Here is a 10,704-nt window from a genome sequence, read left to right on the forward strand (position 1 = left end):
TTGAGGTTCTTCTGAGGGATTTAGTATTGCTGGGTACAAGGTTTTTTTTAATGAATACTATTTAATTCAGACATTTCCCCTTTCAATTGTTGTTACCATGTCATTCTGCTTCACAAGTGTAAGGTGACTTTTCCTTGTTCTCCCACGAGGTCAAAAACACATTGCCCACCATAAATGGCAAGGTTATGCTGTTTCGCTTATTTTTTCCCCAACATGTGCAGACCTGGAGAAATACCTCATAACTTCAAAGATGACGCTATCATTGCCATATTCAAGGTGAAACAGGAAAGCTGATGACAGTGACCATTACAGTAGTTTCTATGCTCCATTTTTCACAAAATCTCTGCCTGAATCATCTTAGAGAAGCTAGTGAATGTGGGTTCTGGGGCGTATAGATCAGGGTCCAAATCCTGGCTGCTCTACTTACAAGTTCTGTGACCTTGAGGAGTCTTTTCAGCACTCTGCCTTAGTCAGGATAAGCCAAACTATGCTGTGGTAACAAACAGTCTCAAAATGTCAGTGGGTTAAAACAAGGAAGGTTTATTTCTTGCTCAAGCAAAGTCTGATCCGGGTCTGGCAACTCTCCAGCACAGCTGTTCTTGTGATGGCGCAGCATTAACTCTCCATGTCTACACTGGTTTCCATGATCATCATGGCGTAAGGGAGATTGGTGGAGAGTTAAATACCCGCAATTAAGCATTTCCATCCGGAAGTAATACATACCAGTCACATTTCATTGGCTGCATGTCATATGGCCACAACTAATACCAATATGGCAGAGATCAGTTACTTGCATGTGACCAGAAAGAGAGAACAGGATACTGTTGAATATAATGCCACATTCTCCAACCCTCATTTTTCCCATCAGTAAAATGGGTATGATAACTACCAGAAAGTGTTGTGGCCAGTTAATAAGATAATGTATATAAAATGCTTAGGATTCAAACTGCAAAGACTCCAATAACTTGTAGCTTTTATTACATATATTTTACTCAAACATAATAACATAAAAATAAGCAAAACAGCAAAATCTTGCCATTTATGGTGGGCAATGTGTTTTTGACCTCGTGGGAGAACAAGGGAAAGTCACTTTACACTTGTGAAGCAAAATGAGATGGTAACAACACTTGGAAAGGGAAGGGTCTAAATTAAATAGTATTCATTAAAAAAACCTTGTACCCAGCAATACTAAATCCCTTAGAAGAACCTCAAAGAAGCCAATTCAGGGGTCTTTGGGAGGCAAAGGTGAAAGAATTGGTAAGCCAATATTATTTCACCCTATTTTGCATGAAAGGAAAATAAAAGGCATCATGCCAAGAGCTCTATACAATATTTCCAGTTATCAGCACCTTCATGGTGTAACTGCCATTTGAGCCGTGTAAGTTCAGGAGATAATTCTTTGCATCAGGCAGAAAAAAGACTGAGGACACACACCGAAATATTAGCAGGGCTTGTCTCTAGTTGTGAAGTCATGAGTAATTTATTTCACTTCTTCATCAATTCTGATTTTTATGGATTTACTGCCTTGAGCACATATTATGAATACTAATAGCTTAATACATGCCAGGCACCCATTCTAATTTTCACAATACATTATTATATAGATACTATTATTGCTCACATTTTAGTTGAGGAAACTGGGACCCAGAGAGGTTAAGTAACTTGCCCAAACAACGAATGGTGGAGTCAAGATTGTACATGAATCAGAAAATGATTAATATAATTTGTAATGGTACAACAACATATTCATGACCCCAATATTAAGTGCACGGTATGTACCAGGAATTGCATTAAGCCCTGTGGCCAAGATGAGAAGGATACAGCCCCAAGGAAGGACCCTAACATCTTGCTGGCGAGGTAAGCCACATATAAATACAAAAGTCTATGCTGCAAGTCAGTGAATTAGAGACAGTTATTCAAGGGCATGACATGGCTTTTTTTTCTCAGGACGTGGCACAGAATAGCTGCTTGATACTTATTTGCTGAATGAGTCAGTGAATAAATAGAATTTCGGAGCCTCTAATTTTAATGACAAGAAGAGGAGAGTCCAGAGAAGTTACTTGGCTTACAGCCTCCACCTGCTCCCCTCCCCAGTGTATCATACCAGTTTCCCCAGGGGAGAGACTAACTCTGGGGTAGGTCAGGCTGAGCAAGCTTCTGCTTTGCCATGTCACAGTTAGAGGGGTCACCCTGATTCATTTTGCACCACTAGGGCCTGAAATGTCTCTCCTCAAGGTCACCCGTGACCTCCACGTTGCCACATCCTCTGGGCACTTCTTTGTCTCCATGTCACTTCACCTTTGAGCAGCATTCAATGCACCTGACCATTTCCTCCTTGAAAGACTTTCTCCTCCAGGCTTCTGTGACGGCACAATGGCCTGTTTATCTGACTTCATTGACCACCTGGTCCGGTATCCTTTGCTGACTTCTCCTTTTCTAGCTGATCGCTGAATCCTTAAACTCTTCAGGGGTGAATCTCTCTACCAATCCTCTCTCTTGATGTAATCCCAATGGTTCACATTGTTCATCTGTCATCTGATGCAGACGACCTGCCAATTTACATCTCCATTCCCAGTCTTCCTCTTAGTTTCAGATTCTTGTATGCTTACTTGCTGTTTTCATATGGATACCTACTATACATCTCAAGTAAACTTCTAGAACTCAAATCTAGTTGCCCCCCACCCCACCCCACCCCATTTTGGCAAATGGCATCAGATGATAACCTAGGAACCATTTGGAATGCTTCCTTCCCTGAACGGTCACAATCCATTCTACCAGTAAGTCCTACTGTCTGCTTCAAAAAGTATATTCCCAAATACATCCACTTCCTCCATTTCTGCAGCTCTCATCCTCATTCTTGCTTGAACAACTTCAAATAACTCTTAACTGGCTACCTGCTTCTATTCTTGTCCCTGTTTGAATTCATTCTCCATTTAACAATGAGAATGATCATTTTACAGTGTAAACCAGATCTTGTCCCACTTCACTTAGAATGAGATTCAACTCCTTGCATGGAAATTCTGGCATTTGCCAACCCCTCTGACTTCCTACGCTCCTTCCTCCTCAGTTCCTGTACCCAGTCACCCTGAGCTCCTTCCTTTTACAATGTCTTTCCATGTGTTCTTCTTCCTTCTGGAACATTCTTCCAGTGGTGTGCTGGAAATGGTCCTTCCAGGCTTGTCAGAGCCAAATGTGTACATTTTCTCCCACTTTTGAATTCAGTGGTATCATGTTGGCATCTGTAAATTGGTTGGGTGTATTTACACCATGAAAATCAACAAAACTGCAAAAATTTTAAATCTTTTTTCTTTTTTGAGAGCCAGTTTACCAGAACTCCTCTGCCCTACCCCCAGCTCCATGATTTAACTCAAATATTACTTTTTCAGAGAAGGTTTTTCTGACCTTCTAGTCTATATCCAAATAGTATTCTCTTCTACCTCTTACTCAATATCTACCAAATCTTCCTGCTAACTTCTTTCATAATACTTAATTTATCAAAATTGTCTATATTTGTTTACTTAGTGTCTCTTCCACTAAAATATAAACTTCGTGAAGGTGAAGAGAATGTCTATTTTGTTCTCTGCTGTATCTTTAGCACTTGGAACAGTCCCTGGCACACAGTAATTGCTCAATAAGTACATGTTGAATTTTGAATAAAAAGCTCCTGTCTTGCTTCACCATTTATCCTTATACTGATCCTGGCCTTCTCCCTCTATATTCACCCATAGCTGCTCCTTCAAGCTCTTTACTCAACCCTCTACTGTTCCCTCTGAGAAGATCGGAGTCATTGCCTATGCCGCAGAAAATTGAGAACTCATCAGCTTACTGTTCCTCACTACAAACATCCAGTCACACCGTCCTTTCTTCTTTTCCTCCTACCCTAGAAAATGGCTTCAATATTTATTCACTTGCTGTGCAAAGATAGGTACCATAATTCCACTGTCATCAAGGATAGGACAGACTGCTGAGGAACAAGGGTCCTTCTTTTTTCCTTTTGAGCTTCCTTGTACCTCCCATCTGTCTTTGGGTACTGTTCCTTCTTAGTTCTCCTCTTGCTTTTCTGTAATTCCAGATTCTTCTTCTCTCAAATGGTTCCCTTCTCTCCAGCATGTAGCCATGTATGAGTCAAGCCTATCCTACAAAACAAGCAAAGACATCCCTTGATGTCTTGAGGCCTGTCTGGCCTCTCCTCTCTCCTCCCTCCTGCATCCCCCAACCCAGCCAAACTTTGTGGGACCATTAATGCATGTGTCTCCACTTGCTCACCTCCTTGTCTTTCCTCTGGCCACTAAAATCTGGTTTCTCCTGTTATATCTGGAGAGAACTTCTCCTCAAAACAGGTCACTGGTGTGGCTCTTGCAATTGCTGATGAACATTTTCTTCTCAAAACTCTTTCTCTTTTGGATTATGTGACAAAATACTTTCTTAGTTCCTCTTCCACTTTCTGGTCATCTTTTATACCACTCATTGAGCATATGATGTAGTAATTATTATCGCATCCTTATCATACAGATGAGGGAAATAAAGCCCATGAGGTTATTACTTGCCTAAGAAATGGCAGAATTTGTAGTCAGGAGGCTTGACTTTAGAGCCCCAGGGTCTTGATGGAGCACTGGCGCCATATTGCTGCCTTTACCTTCTCATCCCTCACCCTCTCCCTGCTAAGCAGCCTCACTCATTTGGCCTTGGCTTTGATCTCACTTATTGCCCTGATTATTCAAAAGTCTAAATTGTCTTTCTCTTGAATTCCTAACCTGTATATAAAATCTACTAATATGGAAATCTACTCCACTTACCCACAGACACATCAATCCAACATATCTTCTAAATTGCTTCCATTACACTCCATCATGGCACTTTTCACATATTCAATGATTTAACCAACATCTGTTGAGTACCCATCATCTGCCAGGCTCCACCAGTAAGCACCAGGGATCAATGGTGACTAAAAAGAGTGGGTCCCTGCCATTAAGGAACTTATAATCTAACTGGGACAAAAACATGTATAAATAAGTGATTACGATACAACATATTAAATGCTAAACACACACAAACATAGTTGAGTTTGCTACTGAAGCACTTGGGAAGGGCATCTAATGCATTCTTGATTAGGTTATTAGGTTATTACACTGTAGGCCAGGAAAGTGCTGTTCAGACATAGCATCGTTTGAGTAAGACATTTGACGGCTTCTCATTTTATCTTTTTGAACAAGACAGAAATCAGGCCAGAGATACCTGGTTGAAGGACCATCAACTGTGTTGACGAATGAATTGGTATAAAATTGCAGAGGAGGTGGAGTCCTTAACAGCATATCAAGGAGTTCCATATTGAGCCCGTCCCATGCCATGTTTTCATTAATGGCCTACATGAAGACAAAGGATAAGTTTGTCAACTTTTCCGGTGAAACCAAGACTGAAGAGAGAACTGTTAGGTTTATTGGCACAATTGGAAACAAACAAACAAACAAACAAACCCAAAGCCAACCCAAACAAAACAAAACAAAAAACACAACCTTGGAACAACGAACAGGAAGAATGAAACAAGATAGGACTTAAAAGCAAAGTCCTACCTTTTAGTCCCAATGGTCAAATACGTAGTACTAGACAGAATAGATACAACCTGACTGATTATTTAAAAATATATATAAAACATTGAAGGATAAGTTAATTATAAGGCAAGAATGCTTCTAGAGGAAGAAAAAAGAAAGCAGAAGGCATGGGATCATCTGTCGCGCTGCACTGGTCAGGCCCCACGAGGAGTTTTTGAGATCAGCACAAAAGAGGAAAGCTGACAAATTGATGTGTGCCGAGAGGCAGGTATCACGATAGCAAGGAAACCCTGAAGGAAATTAGAAATTTCCATTTGAAAAAGGCAAAAGGGAAGATATAAGATCTGTCTCCAAAAGACTTCCCCGGGCTTATCCTGTGTGTGTCTACAGGGCCCTATAAATAGGTGGAAGTCACATGAAGGAAACCCTTGCCTTGATAAAAGGAAGAATTTTTGAGTACTTAGCGATAGGTGACAATGAAATGGGCTACCTTTTTGAAGAGCTAAATATCTTACCACTGAAAGTTACAAGTGGGGGCTGCAGAATGGCGGACGGCTGATTTATTTGGATAGTTGGACCCAATAATATTTAACTGTCCCTCTAATGCCACATATCTCTGATTTTTTGGAGAAGATCTGAAACGGAGAGAGAGAGAGAGAGAGTCACAAATGACACAGCTTGCAAAGAGCAAAGAGCGGATTTTATGTGCATGTACCTTGGAAGATGTAAGTTCTTCGCCCAACCATCTGTGCATACAATTAACAGTCACTATCAGCGGTGTTATCTTTAAATGCAGAGCACATGACATGGATAAAATGTGCACAAATACATTTCTGCCCAAGCAGTCAATCAATAAAATAAACGATAGTGGCTTAAAATGCCTAAATATATATTCATATGTTTAAATAAGAGACCAGTTCAATTTCAGCTCAGGAACACTTTTATAACCCACTGTGAAAGATGGGGTGATTTGAAAAAAAACTGTTTGGTCTTTGTGAAGAGAAAAGGGAAATTAAATATACAGAGCACTATTTAAACAACATCAAGGCTATGATTCAAGAAAACAAAAGGCAGGAAATTCAAAGTTGAGGTGTGATGTGTTATCCCTCATTCCAGCTGCTGTGTCCATTCACAGCGGCAGCTGAAAAGAAAATTGGAGCATTATGTAGGCACAGTTTTAAAATATATTTACTTAAGAGAAAACATGGCAAAGATCTTTCAATCCTATTTATGGAGAAGGGATTAAACACTGACTCATCAGAGTGTCTTAAAAACATTTTACAAGTTCAGAAAATATTTGCTAATTCCTGTTTTACTTACCATATGTAAATCAGCTGTGTGATTCGGAGGCAGGTTTTCTAGAAACTGATGGAGTTAAGGGAATCTGTTAGAGTTCTCTTTGATTTCTAAGGGATCGTGTCAAAATAAAGTATTTATATTGAATCCTGTTGAAAGTGGCCACATAGATGGAGCAGAAGCTGTAAAAGAAGACAGAGACTACAGGGAGCATAAAACAGTGATGCTATCCCTTCTTTTCCACACTGGTCAGAAGAAGAAGGAGGAAGTGCCCAAGGCGTGGGCACACTCACCTGCTGTCCGAGGGATAATGGTGTCTCCATCGTAGGACTGACATCAGCTGCTCATGACAGCTCATGACAATCAGCTCAAGGTCTTGCTGATACATGTGTCCTGATGTCCCCATCTTGCTTGACAAAGGGACAAGACGGCATGTTTTTAGAAGTGGCAGTCAGAAATGACATGGAAGAACAGAATATGATGGGTTTGGAAAGAAAGCAAATCCAGGGTCCTGGATAGAGACAAAGCCCGAAGCAAAGACCAAAAAGGATCCGGATAGCCAGGAAGGACACACGCCCTGGGTTGTCCAGTCACAGGAATGGGTTTGCCTTAGTCTCTCCAGAGCCTTCATGTGACTCCTCCAGCCTCCTTAGCATAGTGTTCAAGGCCAATCACAATCCATCCCAACCGGCCTGCCTTCTGCCAATCCTTTCCTACACAATCCTCACACTGAACGACTCACACTCCTGCCTTTGTTTCTGTTGCCAATTCCACAGGGACCCTTTCCCACCCAGCTCTGGTAGTTCATCCTGGGGGCCAGCTGGGGGCCACCCAGCTTCTTCTCTGCCTGCTCTCCATAAAGCAGGTGGCACACCGTTTCACTGTCGCTTGATTCCCTGCTGTCCTCACATGCCAAATTTTAGGCTGCTAAAGGATAAGAAGCTTGTCTTTCCGTTTCTTCATTTATTCCTTCACTTATTTATTCTTATACACTGTATTTGTTTTCATGTCTTCAAGAGTCAGCAGGGTGCCTGGTGCATCGGAGTGTACTGTAAACTTTAGACGACTAAATTAATGCCCCTGGTATCAGAACTGACTTTATTATTTTTTAGTAGCCCCTAGTTTACCAGTAGAACATTGATATTATGTTAGGGGGTTTTGTGGCATCAAATCAAGTTAAGATAATTCTTTCTGGATTTTGTTTACTTTTCTAAGTATCATTTTGTCCATTAAAACAGTGTTACATGCTTTTAAAAACAATAAACCCTTGGGAGGACTTGGGTAGCTCAGCGGTATTGCAGTGCCACGGGGAAGCATTCTGAGGAATAGCACCCGGCCATAGACTCAGGCATGCACCTGCCCAGATGCCCGCTCCGAGGGAGGACATGCCACCTAGTTGCACGATGCAGTCAGCAGGCAGCCTGGAGGGACCAGTGCCTGGGACTGCTTCGGCTGCAGAGTCCCCTTGTTCAAGGTCACACTCTTTCTGGGGCAACCCTCAGCCACTGGCTGAGTGGCATAGGCATGATCATTCGGGCCCGGTGGGGCCACTCTGGGGGCGGCACTCACCCCAGAGCTCTCCAGTGGGTTGGCCAAGACTTTTTTGGGTCACACGGTCACGTGATTGATCTTTTGGCCCAGTCCTGCTTCCTCTCCCCTCCTTTCACAGGGATCACAGGATCTTCACCCCAAACTCTGTCTCAGCTGCTGCTTGCAGAGACAATAGCCTGAAGTGGCCAGTGTAGAGCTAACTTGGGGAATCTCAACTAAGGCTGAACTGCTCTAACCATTTGTGCCTAGGGTATCACAATGACACATCCCAGAAAATTCCCTTGTACGCCTTGACGATCAATCCGCTCCCCAACCTTTGGTCCCTGGCAACATTGACCTCATTTCCGTCACTCTGATGATAGAAATCTAGAATTCACATAGAAGACTACATCATAGGCAGTCTTTTGTGTCAGTCCTCCATCTTCAACAAAATGCTTTTGAGATTCATTCACGCCATTGTAAGTATCAGTAGTTTGTCTTTTATATTGCTGAGTAGTATTCCATTGTACGGATATACAACAATCTGTTTATTCACTCACCAGTTGGTGGACATTTAGGTTGTTTCTATATTTTTTTCTTGGCAATTATAATAAAGTTGTCACAAACATTTTCCCAGAAGTCTTTGTGTGAACATGTTTTCATTTCTCTTGAAAAGATACCTAGGAGCGGAAATACTGGGTTGCATAGTAAGTGATGGTTAACTTTATAAGAACTGTCAAATGTTTTTCGAAGGGGCTGTACCATTTTGTAGACCTATTAGCAATTTATGAGTGCTCCAGCTGCTCCTGCCATCTTGATGTCGTTAGATCTTTATTTTTTGGGTTTTGTCTTGTTTAAAGAAATCGTTAGCCATTTTGATGAGTACATAAGCCTCATATGTAGGCTTATGTACACTTATGTGTACATAAGTACACAACCTCATTTTGGTTTTAATTAGAATTTACTTGCTGGTTAATGTTTTTGGGATTCTTTTTATAGGTTTCATTTGCCATTTGTGTAATCCTCTTTGGTGAGTTGATTGTGAAATCTTTTGCCCAAATTTTATTGGGTTCTTTTTCTTTAATTGACTTGTCAGAGTTCTTTATATATTCTAGACACAAGCTGTTTATTAGATATATGTTTTGCAGCTGTTTTCTCCCAGGCTGTTGCTTGCTTTTCATTTTTGTAACAATTTCTTTGAAGAGCAAAAGTTTTACTTTGATGATGTCCAATTTATTATTATTTTTGTGTGGCCTGCTCTTTATCAAAAAAAGCTTTGGCTTACACAAGGTCACAAAGATTTTCTCCTACATTTTCTTGGAGATGGTTTTATAGTTTCAGCTCTTACGTTTGGGTAGATAATCCCTTTAAAATTAATTTCTTACATAGTGGAAAGGTCCTTTTTTTTCCTAAAAGGATATCTGATTTTTTCCAGCACCATTTATTGAAGAGTCTTTATATTGTTTCCCCATTGAATTACCTTGGTACTGTTGTTAATCAACTGACCAAATAGGTATTAGACCAGTAGTTCTCAACTGAGAACCATCTTGTCAACCTGAGGGACATTGGCAATGCCTGGAGACATTTTTGTTTGTTATAAGCGTAACAGGATGTTACTGGCATCTAGTGGGTAGAGACCATGGATGCTGCTATACATTCTTCAATGCCCGGGCAAGTCTTCCAACAAAGAATCGTGCTGCCCCAAATGTCAATAGTGCAACTGCTAAGAAACCCTGTGTTAGGCTATTTCTGGATTCTGTTTTGTTTTACTGATCGGGGATTGGAAAACTTAATCAAAGGACCAAAGAGTGAATATTTTAAGCTTGTGGGCCAGGTGGTCTCTGTCATAACCTGTCAACTTTGCTCTTATAGTGCAAAAGCAGCCGTAGACATCACATAAACAAATAGGAATGGCAGTGTTCTAATAAAGTTTTATTTCTAAAAACAGGAAACTAGTCTGTGGCTTGAAGTTTGCCAACTGCTGATCCATATGTCTATCCTTATGCTAATATCACATTTTGTTATTACTGATTTACTTTATAGTAAATCTGACAATCAGGTACTCTAAGTTCACCAGTTTTATCTCCCCCCCCCCAAATTGTTTTGACTAATCAAATCCTTTGATTTTCCATGAAAATTTTTTAGAAAAACAGTAAATTCCACACGAATCTGCTGGGATTTTGATTGGCATTGACTTGAATCTATAGAACAATTTGAGGAGTGTTATGGACTGAACTATGTGTTCCCCTCAAATTCATATGTTGAAGCCTAGCCCCCAGTACCTTGGAATGTGAGTACATTTGGAGACAGGGTCTTTAAGGGGGTGACC

General features: G+C 40.9%; 1 long non-coding RNA gene across 1 annotated transcript; it reads right to left on the bottom strand.

Moving 5' to 3' along the window:
- Positions 1–5,241: 5,241 nt before the first annotated feature.
- On the bottom strand, positions 5,242–8,709 carry LOC122228459. The gene is made up of 5 exons (XR_006206605.1): positions 8,415–8,709; positions 7,139–7,251; positions 6,870–7,046; positions 6,065–6,184; positions 5,242–5,363 (listed from the first exon to the last, which is right to left on the bottom strand). It is a non-coding gene; the product is annotated as an uncharacterized LOC122228459 (long non-coding RNA).
- Positions 8,710–10,704: the final 1,995 nt, after the last annotated feature.

Source organism: Panthera leo, chromosome C1, assembly GCF_018350215.1.
Source record: "Panthera leo isolate Ple1 chromosome C1, P.leo_Ple1_pat1.1, whole genome shotgun sequence".
Lineage (NCBI taxonomy): Eukaryota > Metazoa > Chordata > Mammalia > Carnivora > Felidae > Panthera > Panthera leo.